The following is a 12,572-nucleotide window of genomic DNA, read 5'->3' as shown; positions in this document are numbered from 1 at the left end:
ATGCATCCCCTATGACCCTTTCACGGGATTACCCTTCCTGGGGTGCCAAAGTTGACTTTCACGAAACTGTGTTTGGACCCTCTAGCACTCCATCAGGAACCCTCCTCTATCATTTGAGCTGGTTTTAAAACCTGTAGCTCCGATTCACATTTTTAACTTTTTCCAAACCATGATGCATCCACTAACACCCTTTCACGTGATTAGCCTTCCTGGGGTGCCAAAGTTGTCTTTCACGAAACTGTGTATTGACCATCTAGCACTCCACCAGGAACCCTCCTCTATCATTTGAGCTGGTTTTGAGAGCTCTAACGCCGATTCACATTTTACCTATTTCCAAACCATGATGTATCCACTAATACCCTTTGACCTGAGTACCCTCCCTGGGGTGCCAAAGTTGACTTTCACGAAACTGTGTTTGGACCCTCTAGCACTCCATCAGGAACCCTCCTCTATCATTTGAGCTGGTTTTTAGAACTGTGGCTCCGATTCACCTTTTTACCTATTTCCCAACCATGATGTATCCCCTATGACCGCTTCACGGGATTACCCTTCCTCGGGTGCCAAAGTTGACTTTCACAAAAATGTGTGTTGACCCTCTAGCACTCCATGAGGGACCCTCCTCTATCATTTGAGCTGGTTTTGAGAGCTGTAGCTCCGATTCACATTTTTACCTATTTCCAAACCATGATGTATCCACTTTTCCCCTTCCACGTGATTACCCTTCCTCGGGTGCCAAAGTTGACTTTCACGAAACTGTGTTTGGACCCTCTAGCACTCCGTCACAAACCCTCCTCTATCATTTGAGCTGGTTTTAAAACCTGTAGCTCCGATTCACATTTTTACATATTTCCAAACCATGATGTATCCCCTATGACCCTTTCACGGGATTACCCTTCCTGGGGTGCCAAAGTTGACTTTCACGAAACTGTGTTTGGACCCTCTAGCACTCCGTCAGGAACCCTCCTCTATCATTTGAGCTGGTTTGTAGAACTGTACCTCCGATTCACATTTTCACCTATTTCAAAACCATGATGTGTCCACTATTACCCTTTCACGGGATTACCCTTGCTGGGGTGCCAAAGTTGACTTTCACAAAACTGTGTTTGTACGCTCTAGCACTCCATCAGGAACCCTCCTCTATCATTTGAGCTGGTTATAAGGGCTCTATCTCCCATTCACATTTTCACCTATTTCCAAAACATGATGTATCCCCTATGACCCTTTCACGGGATTACCCTTCCTGGGGTGCCAAAGTTGACTTTCACGAAACTGTGTTTGGACCCTCTAGCACTCCATCAGGAACCCTCCTCTATCATTTGAGCTGGTTTTGAGAGCTGTAGCTCCGATTCATATTTTTCCTATTTCCAAACCATGATGTATCCACTATTACCCTTTTACGTGATTACCCTTCCTGGTGTGCCAAAGTTGACTTTCACGAAACTGTGTTTGGACCTTCTAGCACTCCGTCAGGAACCCTCCTCTATCATTTGAGCTGGTTTGTAGAACTGTACCTCCGATTCACATTTTTACCTATTTCAAAACCATGATGTGTCCACTATTACCCTTTCACGGGATTACCCTTCCTGGGGTGCCAAAGTTGACTTTCACAAAACTGTGTTTGTACGCTCTAGCACTCCATCAGGAACCCTCCTCTATCATTTGAGCTGGTTTTTACAACTGTAGCTCCGATTCCCCTTTTTGCCTATTTCCCAACCATAATGTATCCACTATTACCCTTTCACGTGATTACCCTTCCTGAGGTTCTAAAGTTGACTTTCACGAAACTGTGTTTGGACCCTCTAGCACTCCATCAGGAACCCTCCTCTATCATTTGAGCTGGTTTTTAAAACCTGTAGCTCCGATTCACCTTTTTACCTTTTTCCAAACCATGATGCATCCACTATACCCTTTCACGTGATTAGCCTTCCGGGGGTGGCAAAGTTGTCTTTCACGAACCTGTGCTTGGACCCTCTAGCACTCCATCAGGAACCCTCCTCTATCATTTGAGCTGGTTTTGAGAGCTGTAGCTCCGATTCACATTTTCACCTATTTCCAAACCATGATGTATCCCCTATGACCCTTTCACGGGATTACCCTTCCTGGGGTGCTAAATTGGACTTTCACGAAACTGTGTTTGGACCCTCTAGCACTCCATCAGGAACCCTCCTCTATCATTTGATCTGGTTTTAAAACCTGTAGCTCCGATTCACATTTTTACATATTTCCAAACCATGATGTATCCACTATAACCCTTTGACCTGATTACCCTTCCTGGGGTGCCAAAGTTGTCTTTCACGAAACTGTGCATTGACCATCTAGCACTCCACCAGGAACCCTCCTCTATCATTTGAGCTGGTTTTGAGAGCTCTAACGCCGATTCACATTTTACCTATTTCCAAACCATGATGTATCCACTATTACCCTTTGACGTGAGTACCCTCCCTGGGGTGCCAAAGTTGACTTTCACGAAACTGTGTTTGGACCCTCTAGCACTCCATCAGGAACCCTCCTCTATCATTTGAGCTGGTTTTTAGAACTGTGGCTCCGATTCACCTTTTTACCTATTTCCCAACCATGATGTATCCCCTGTGACCCTTTCACGGGATTACCCTTCCTCGGGTGCCAAAGTTGACTTTCACAAAAATGTGTGTTCACCCTCTAGCACTCCATGAGGGACCCTCCTCTATCATTTGAGCTGGTTTTGAGAGCTGTAGCTCCGATTCACATTTTTACCTATTTCCAAACCATGATGTATCCACTTTTCCACTTCCACGTGATTACCCTTCCTCGGGTGCCAAAGTTGACTTTCACGAAACTGTGTTTGGACCCTCTAGCACTCCGTCACAAACCCTCCTCTATCATTTGAGCTGGTTTTAAAACCTGTAGCTCCGATTCACATTTTTACATATTTCCAAACCATGATGTATCCCCTATGACCCTTTCACGGGATTACCCTTCCTGGGGTGCCAAAGTTGACTTTCACGAAACTGTGTTTGGACCCTCTAGCACTCCATCAGGAACCGTCCTCTGTCATTTCAGCTGGTTTTAAAACCTGTAGCTCCGATTCACCTTTTTACCTATTTCCAAACCATGATGTATCCCCTATGACCCTTTTTCGTGATTACCCTTCCTGGTGTGCCAAAGTTGACTTTCACGAAACTGTGTTTGGACCTTCTAGCACTCCGTCAGGAACCCTCCTCTAACATATGAGCTGGTTTGAAGAACTGTACCTCCGATTCACATTTTCACCTATTTCAAAACCATGATGTGTCCACTATCACCCTTTCACGGGATTACCCTTCCTGGGGTGCCAAAGTTGACTTTCACAAAACTGTGTTTGTACGCTCTAGCACTCCATCAGGAACCCTCCTCTATCATTTGAGCTGGTTATAAGGGCTGTATCTCCCATTCTCATTTTCACCTATTTCCAAACCATGATGTATCCCCTATGACCCTTTCACGGGATCACCCTTCCTGGGGTGCCAAAGTTGACCTTCACAAAAATGTGTGTTCACCCTCTGCTCCTCCAGGAACCCTCCTCTATCATTTGAGCTGGTTTTGAGAGCTGTAGCTCCGATTCACATTTTTACACAGCAAAAATAACTTGGTTTCCGTTCTTGCGGAAACCTGATGGATACTGGGTAATGTAGGTTTCCGCTAGGTTTCAGTTTCAGGAAACGCGCAATGAGAGTTTCCGCATAGTTTCCACAACTGAAACTAACAAGTCTTAGTTTCCGTCATGTTTCCGTCAACTGAAACTGTAGTTGGAAGTTTCCATTTAGTTTCAGTTTACTGAAACCTTTATAGCTGGAATGAGTAAGTTTCTGGTCTTGCGGAAACCTTGTGGATCTTGGGTAATGTAGGTTTCCGCTAGGTTTCTGTACAAGGAAGATGACAATGAGAGTTCGCTTAGTTTAGAAAGCTGAAATATGTTGTATTATCTTGTTATATTTATTACATATTTATTTGAACAAAAAACAAACGCTGGAAATATTATGATCCAACTGTTTCATTTCTTAGAAAAGCTCACATTTTAATGCAACAGGGCAGTTGCAGTAGTACACAATTCGCTGTATTAAGAAACTGGGGCGCTCAGAGAAGAGTAACAGAATTCTCTGCACACAAGCATTGCTCAGGAAGTAGGCACACTGAATGAAGACGAGCTAGCCAGTACACAAAGTGCTTTGTTCTTCTGTAGATGTTTGTTGGTGTATGCGAGTCCTGGTTAATATCTGGCGAAACATCTGAATCCGAATCAATCAGGCTCTCACATTGTGGTGGTAATAGCTCGCAAACCTTGAATGTGCTGTTAATATCTTGGTCACTGTCAGTGTCTGGAAAGGAAAAGGACATTCAGTTTGAATCATCAATTCAACTGAGAGACAATTCAATGAATGAAACACAGCAATATATATGATAATGGAGATAACATGTATTACAAATATTAAATACGTATTACCATTTGCTCACTTTCAGTTATTACAGTTACATGTATGATACATACATTAAATATATTAAACATGGATAGCAAAGTGACAGTGCAAACTCGATTTTTAGTGAAATCTAAAAATTCTTTGATGACTAACCTGATGAAACATTTGTCATTCACCCGAAAAATCTTTACAAACTAACAAACATCTTGTTACGGAGATGGAGATAACGTGTTTTTCTTGAAACAGACGTCTGGCAGTGAGGACAGAAAAGCCGTATTTCTCCTGGAATTTAAAATATATGTATATATTATGCTTGAGTCCATGTACAGTTACACTTTGAGTGAGGTCAAAAAGGTTTGTTGTATGTATTAACATAGTGTCAGCTTCATTATAAAGCTATATGAATAATATTGTTATAAAAGAGATTCCCTTACCGGGCATCATTCTCCGAGTTTGTTGGTCCACAATCCATATCTGTAAATCAAATAACTGACACACACACAACGATTCTTTCAGAAATATGAAACTTGAGGTGTGATGATAATGTCAATGCATTGTAGGGCTAACACATGCAACATGTACTGGTGGACAAGGTTTTAATGGTTATAAAACAAATATCAAACCATGAAACTGATTAACTGGTACAACTGGATACACAGAACTGACACAGAACATAAGATACTAGATAATTTGATGAACTGATAAATGTAGGATGTGACTTGGTTGAAATATTTCTGGAGTACAGATTATATGAATAGATATAACGAAGACATATATGCGGAATATCTCTGGGTACCCATGTTAAAACAAATATTGTAGAAACCAACCATATTTCAGAAACGTATTTCTCGTGATTTTAGGCTGTTTTTCTTGACAATTACTTGTCGCAATGTCCACAAAGAACTGTGTCCCTGCAGCAGAAAGTGCCACGAATAGTCTACAGAAATTATGCATGTACAAATCATAGCCAAAGGGTCAGTGGGATTGTGCTTCATTCTTCATTCACATTGACAAATGAATTAAGGTTTCAAAGAAATTGTGACACATCACCAAATTATATTAGTAATAGTAGTAAAGTTAACTTAAAGGGTAGATAGGGAGAGTAGATCTGGGTGTATAACTGAAAAGAAGAAACAATGTTAATATTTCTAACCCCCGTGCATGTTGTGAGCACAGTGCGTAAATTACTTACATAGTACGTGGGGTGGGTGGGGGGTGGGGGGGTCCATCCAGCAGAAATATATCCGGATACTACCTTCTCCTGACAGGATTTTAGAAAATAACTTATTTGCCACAATAAAGTTTCCCATGAGTGCTAAATCAGTAGGACTCATGACGCTCGGGCATGTTAAAGTAAGGTGAACATGTTTTCACAATTAATCACTGTTAATAATCACAAGGTCTACATATTGATGCTTGACACTGAGAAAAAGCAATCAGTGACGCTAATGCGATGAAAAGACTGCTAAAACCATAACTGCTCACTGTTGTCACTTTGAGTACTTACATTCAATCCGCTGAATTCCACTTTTCACACTCCCCTTTGATGTCGGCAATGTAAACAAATAAACGAATGGCGACAGGATCACGTCGACGCGAGACTATCTAATTGTTAACAAAACAACTCACAACAGGGTGTACCTTCCTCTTTTGTTGTAGAACGAGGAAATCTACTGTCAAATGGTCACATTAGATTTATTTTAAAAAAACACAATGACAAAACTGTCTATTTCCCGTGAGTGTTAGCGAGACGCCATCTTGTTTGGCGGGTAGGAACAAATTTGTTTTCCTGGCAATTATTTTTCAAAACTTTAAGCATAAGATGGCTGCGTCGTGTAAACTTTGCCATGGCCACCTCACTTTCCCCAAAAGCACTCGACGAAAGAATTCGCGACTTGGAGAAGAAAGCAGAGAAAGGATGCGAGCAACTCGGAGTACCTCGGATGTGTCAGGTAAGACCGAGGGTATTTTATTGTAAATAACGTTTAAAGAAATATTGCGTTAATGACAGAAATCCGGATAGATTATAAAGTATCAAAAAGATCCGCCATATGTAGTGGTTCACTCATGGGTTTACTGGGTATTGCAAGATGTATTTCACCAATTCAGATATATTTTAAAGAATGATAAAAATGATGGGCTTTTACAATGGCAACATTTCGGTGTAATTTATTAAATGCAATCCTGGATCATTAGTGAAATGAAATTGTTTACCCCCAAATTCGCTCAGAGGGGTCAGATGTGTTTCTGAACTATTTGAGGCAAACACTAAATTCATATAAGAAACTGTTAGCTCTGCGTAGGATACATTTAAAATTTCATGTAATTTTTCAATAATTTAATACATACGTGTTGAGCATAATCATATATGTATACCTGTTATATTTAACGTATTTGATTTAATCTTTTAGGCTGTTGTGAGAAAAATCTGGACACGACTGCTCCTGGAGGATCACCCTTGTCTATCGAAGGTATGTGCTCATGTTACTAGGTAATTTCACTTTGAATATTTCATTAATTCACTTCCCTACGTACGTTTTCTCAAAATGAAAAATACATGAAAGTATCATTTGCAAATGGATTTGAATAGCCGGTAAACTAAATCAGTTTAACATTACACCTGTGTGAAATTGCCATCAAACTGACCCCTTGATTTTACAATGCTTAATTGCTGCAAGGTTATGTCATGTGATATAACTAAACTTCATTTATCATGATCTTTATGTCAGTTGTTCACTTACCGGTTGCATAACTTTGGCAAACAGGATGTACATAGAATTTGCACGAAATAACACAAAGGATGGTTAGCCTTTTTGGAAGTTATTTTAAATCATTTAACTACAAAATGGTAAACTTTCAGAACAATATATGTATTCAAAGTTATAAATCTGCAGTTTACTTGGTTGTATAATTTTCACTGACGATCGTTAATTTTAATAGACATTGTGTTGAATGCATGATTGAATGAAGTGCAAGAAAAATGACATTTGTTTTTATTTCAGTAAAGCCGATGACGAGGACTCTATGAATATAGTAGTCAAAGAAACAAGTGACTATATCACGACCAAGGATGGTCAATAGGATCTTGTGAAGGTAATTTTCACTCACCTGCCTGTCATTATAAATAGTTAATGATTTAAATAATAGTGTAAAGACAGATTTATGGATGTTAACTTCAGTAACCAAGCCAGCATGGCATATATAAATACCTTTGCCTAACAGATGAACTAAAATGTGTGAAACATGCTGTATAGTACTTTAAACATTTATTTTCAGAAGCGCTTTGTAGAGTGTGGCGGAACAGGCGTGATGATCTCAGTAGACAAGAAACCGGAAAGAAAGTGTCACACAGAACAGCAGCAAAAAAAAAAAAAAAAACACAAAAAGAATGAAATCCGTAAGTATATCTATTCGAATAATAACATGTAACAATTCTTCTCATTACAATGTGTGACAGATTCTAAGTTCCGGAAATATACATTTAAAATGTTTATGGATTATTGCTTTTTACATTCTTAAGATATGTAACACATGATTCAGATCATAATTTCATAAATCATAACATAAGAATCAAGTCAGTTAATGGTGATATATAAACATGTTATTACACTTCAGTGACTTCATGTCACTTCCGAGCAACAGATTGTGTGTCCATAAGAAAATAGGATATGTCATTAAATGTGATGAACTGCTTAACTTGTGTCGGGGTGATTAATGAAGTAAATAATTTTTCACGACACTTCCTTTTTAATAATTTGCAATCCATCTTGGCATTATGGTTTATCTGTTGACTGATTTTTGTTTAATTTTCAGAAAATTGCACTGCGCATGAAAAGCCTGAAAACTATTGACTGGTCAGATCGACGAAAGGAAAGGGTTTCAACTATACTTACCTTGGAAATGACTTCACCAGTTGTGAGTGATGAAGAAGATGCCAATTCATTGCTCTCTTACCCCTTTACCTGGGAATCTAAACTCAAGATGTCTGCACTGGACTCAGCCACAATTTTCAACGCCACCACCAAAGCTAAGGCCAACATGAAGACCAGGATGCGGCATCCAACCACAATGACAGAGATATCCGCTCAAGGATGCCCCAAGTGGGCTAGTAAATAGCTAATCGATCACATGAACGTAATTTTATCTGTGATCAATTAAATTTGAATTATTCTCAATGTAAAACTTTAATAGTTTTGATATTCTGATTGTATTTCAATTAATACAATTTTATTCAATCTTAATTTTTATCCATTTTCCAAGAGACCTTTATTTACTTTAAATACATTTTTTGTACTTTCAATGTAACCTAAGTTCTTTATTGCATTTTATTTCATTGTTCTATTGTATTGCATGGTGTGTGTTATTATATGTTTAGCATTGACTGACTGGGGTGTGTTTTTCTCTGTCAGCGTGAGGAGGTGCAGGAGGAGTCAAGGGATGCAACTGTTTTAGCATGTTTTCAGAAATATTTTTGTCATAAGTGACAAATATTGATCTGTTATCTAGTGCTATATCTTTTTATTATTTATTAGATATATGTTTGATCCATATTTGTCTGAAAATAAAACAGTGAATCTTATTGTATCTTTTGTTTTTCTTTATGTATACGTGATTGTACACAAACTCCTTATATTGTCTTTGCCAACCAGGAGTAACAAGAATGTTATATGCAATGACACACATTGAATGACTCCTGTGAACCTGAGTAAATGAAATGCTGTGGAAAGTTTTCTGGCAACAGAAACTCTGCGGAAACCTGATGGAGTCTTGGTAACTGAAACTTTGCGGAAACCTGATGGAGTCTTGGTGACTGAAACCCTGCGGAAACCTGATGGATCTCTAACTTAACTGAAACTCGACGGAAACTTGTTGGAGCATGGGTAACGGATACTGTGCGGAAACCCTTAGAAAGTGGGTAATTGACAGTTTCCGTCATTGCCGAAACTCAGTGTAAAAGAACGGAAACTCACTGGATTCTTGGTGGAAACTTAAGTTTCAGTCCACTTTCCATCAGGTTTCCGCACTGCGGAAACCAGGTTATTTTTGCTGTGTTACCTATTTCCAAACCATGATGTATTCCCTATGACCCTTTCACGTGATTACCCTCCCTCGAGTGCCAAAGTTGACCTTCACAAAAATGTGTCTTCACCCTCTAGCACTCCACCAGGAACCCTCCTCTATCATTTGAGCTGGTTTTGAGAACTGTACCTCCGATTCACATTTTTACCTATTTCCAAACGATGATGTATCCCCCATGACCCTTTCACGTGATTACCCTCCCTCGGGTGCCAAAGTTGACTTTCACGAAGCTGTGTGTTGACCGTCTAGCACTCCATCAGGAACCTTCCTCTATCATTTGAGCTGGTTTTGAGAACTGTAGCTTCGATTCACATTTTAACCTATTTCCCAGCCATGATGTATTCGATATCTCTTTCACGGGATTATCCTTCCTGGGGTGAAAAAGTTGACTTTCACGAAACTGTGTTGGGACCTTCTGGCACTCCATCAGGAACCCTCTTCTATCACTTGAGCTGGTTTTAAGAGCTGTAGCTCCCATTCACATTTTTACCTATTTCCAAACCATGATGTATCCACTATGACCCTTTCACGGGATTACCCTTCCTGGGGTGCCAAAGTTGACCTTCACGAAACTGTGTTTTGACACTCTAGCACTCCATCAGGAACGCTCCTCTATCACTTGAGCTGGTTTTGAGAGCTGTAGCTCCGATTCACATTTTTACCTATTTCCAAACCATGATGTATCCACTATCACCCTTTCACGGGATTACCCTTCCTGGGGTGCCAAAGTTGACTTTCAGAAAAAAGTGTCTTGACCCTCTAGCACTCCATCAGGAACCCTCCTCTATCACTTGAGCTGGTTTTGAGATCTATAGCTAACATTCACATTTTTACCTATTTCCAAACCATGATGTATCCACTATCACCCTTTCACGGGATTACCCTTCCTGGGGTGCCAAAGTTGACCTTCACGAAACTGTGTTTTGACACTCTAGCACTCCATCAGGAACGCTCCTCTATCATTTGAGCTGGTTTTGAGAGCTGTAGCTCTGATTCACAGTTTTACCTATTTCCAAACCATGATGTATCCCCTTATGACCCTTTCACGGGATTACCCTTCCTGGGGTGCCAAAGTTGACTTTCAGAAATATGTGTCTTGACCCTCTAGCACTCCATCAGGAACCCTCCTCTATCATTTGAGCTGGTTTTGAGAGCTGTGGCTCCGATTCCCCTTTGTACCTTTTTCCAAACCATGATGTATCCACTATTACCCTTTGACCTGACTACTCTTCCTGGGGTGCCAAAGTTGACTTTCAGAAAAATGTGTCTTGACCCTCTAGCACTCCATCAGGATCCCTCCTCTATCATTTGAGCTGGTTTTGAGAGCTGTGGCTCCGACTTCCCTTTTTACCTATTTCCAAATCATGATGTATCCACTATTATACTTTCACGGGATTACCCTTCTTGGGGTGCCAAAGTTGACTTTCACAAAAATGTGTGTTGACCCTCTAGCACTCCATCAGGAACCCTAATCTATCATTTGAGCTGGTTTTGAGAGCTGTACCTCCGATTCACATTTTTACCTATTTCCAAACCATTATGTATCCACTTTTATACTTTCACGGGATTACCCTTCCTGGGGTGCCAAATTTGACTTTCACGAAACTGTGTTTGTACCCTCTAGCACTCCATCAAGAACCCCCCTCTATCATTTGAGCTGCTTTTTAGAACTGTAGCTCCGATTCACAGCTTTTCCTGTTTCCAAACCATGATGTATCCACTGTTATACTTTCACGGAATTACCCGTCCTAGTATGCCAAAGTTGACTTTCACAACAATGTGTTTGGACCCTCTAGCACTCCATCAGGAACCCTCCTCTATAATTTGAGCTGGTTTTTACCTATTTCTCAAGCATGAAGTATCGCCTATGACCGTTTCACGGGATTACCCTTTCTGGGGTGCCAAAATTGACTTTCACAAAAAAGTGTGTTGACACTCTAGGACTCCACCAGGAACCCTCCTCTATCATTTGAGCTGCTTTTCAAACCTGTAGCTCCGATTCCGATTTTTACCTATTTCAAAACCATGATGTAACCACTATTATACTTTCACGGGATTACCCTTCCTGGGGTGCCAAAGTTGACTTTCACGAAACTGTGTTTGGACTCTCTACCACTCCATCAGGAACCCTCCTCTATCATTTGAGCTGGTTTTTAGAACTGTGGCTCCGATTCACCTTTTTACCTATTTCCCAACCATGATGTGTCCACTATTACAATTTGACCTGATTACCCTCCCTGGGGTGCCAAAGTTGACTTTCACGAAACTGTGTTGGGACCTTCTGGCACTCCATCAGGAACCCTCTTCTATCACTTGAGCTGGTTTTAAGAGCTGTAGCTCCCATTCACATTTTCACCTATTTCCAAACCATGATGTATCCCCTATGACCCTTTCACGGGATTACCCTTCCTGGGGTGCCAAAGTTGACCTTCACGAAACTGTGTTTTGACACTCTAGCACTCCATCAGGAACGCTCCTCTATCACTTGAGCTGGTTTTGAGAGCTGTAGCTCCGATTCACATTTTTACCTATTTCCAAACCATGATGTATCCACTATCACCCTTTCACGGGATTACCCTTCATGGGGTGCTAAAGTTGACTTTCAGAAAAAAGTGTCTTGACCCTCTAGCACTCCATCAGGAACCCTCCTCTATCACTTGAGCTGGTTTTGAGATCTATAGCTAACATTCACATTTTTACCTATTTCCAAACCATGATGTATCCACTATCACCCTTTCACGGGATTACCCTTCCTGGGGTGCCAAAGTTGACCTTCACGAAACTGTGTTTTGACACTCTAGCACTCCATCAGGAACGCTCCTCTATCATTTGAGCTGGTTTTGAGAGCTGTAGCTCCGATTCACAGTTTTACCTATTTCCAAACCATGATGTATCCCCTTATGACCCTTTCACGGGATTACCCTTCCTGGGGTGCCAAAGTTGACCTTCAGAAATATGTGTCTTGACCCTCTAGCACTCCATCAGGAACCCTCCTCTATCATTTGAGCTGGTTTTGAGAGCTGTGGCTCCGATTCCCCTTTGTACCTTTTTCCAAACCAT

At 40.6% G+C, this 12,572-nt stretch overlaps 2 long non-coding RNA genes across 2 annotated transcripts; one reads left to right on the top strand and one right to left on the bottom strand.

Moving 5' to 3' along the window:
• Positions 1 to 3,993: 3,993 nt before the first annotated feature.
• LOC137256242 (uncharacterized) lies at positions 3,994 to 6,011 on the bottom strand. The gene is made up of 4 exons (XR_010954557.1): positions 5,941 to 6,011; positions 4,868 to 4,907; positions 4,587 to 4,715; positions 3,994 to 4,334 (listed from the first exon to the last, which is right to left on the bottom strand). It is a non-coding gene; the product is annotated as an uncharacterized lncRNA (long non-coding RNA).
• Positions 6,012 to 7,439: 1,428 nt separating this feature from the next.
• Positions 7,440 to 8,465, top strand: LOC137256585 (uncharacterized). Its single transcript, XR_010954568.1, has 3 exons — positions 7,440 to 7,526; positions 7,710 to 7,830; positions 8,247 to 8,465. It is a non-coding gene; the product is annotated as an uncharacterized lncRNA (long non-coding RNA).
• The last annotated feature ends 4,107 nt before the right edge of the window (positions 8,466 to 12,572 follow it).

This window comes from Haliotis asinina, chromosome 11 (assembly GCF_037392515.1).
Source record: "Haliotis asinina isolate JCU_RB_2024 chromosome 11, JCU_Hal_asi_v2, whole genome shotgun sequence".
Classification (NCBI taxonomy): domain Eukaryota; kingdom Metazoa; phylum Mollusca; class Gastropoda; order Lepetellida; family Haliotidae; genus Haliotis; species Haliotis asinina.
Note: the sequence above shows the minus strand (reverse complement) of the source record. Positions and strands in the feature narration are given on the sequence as shown.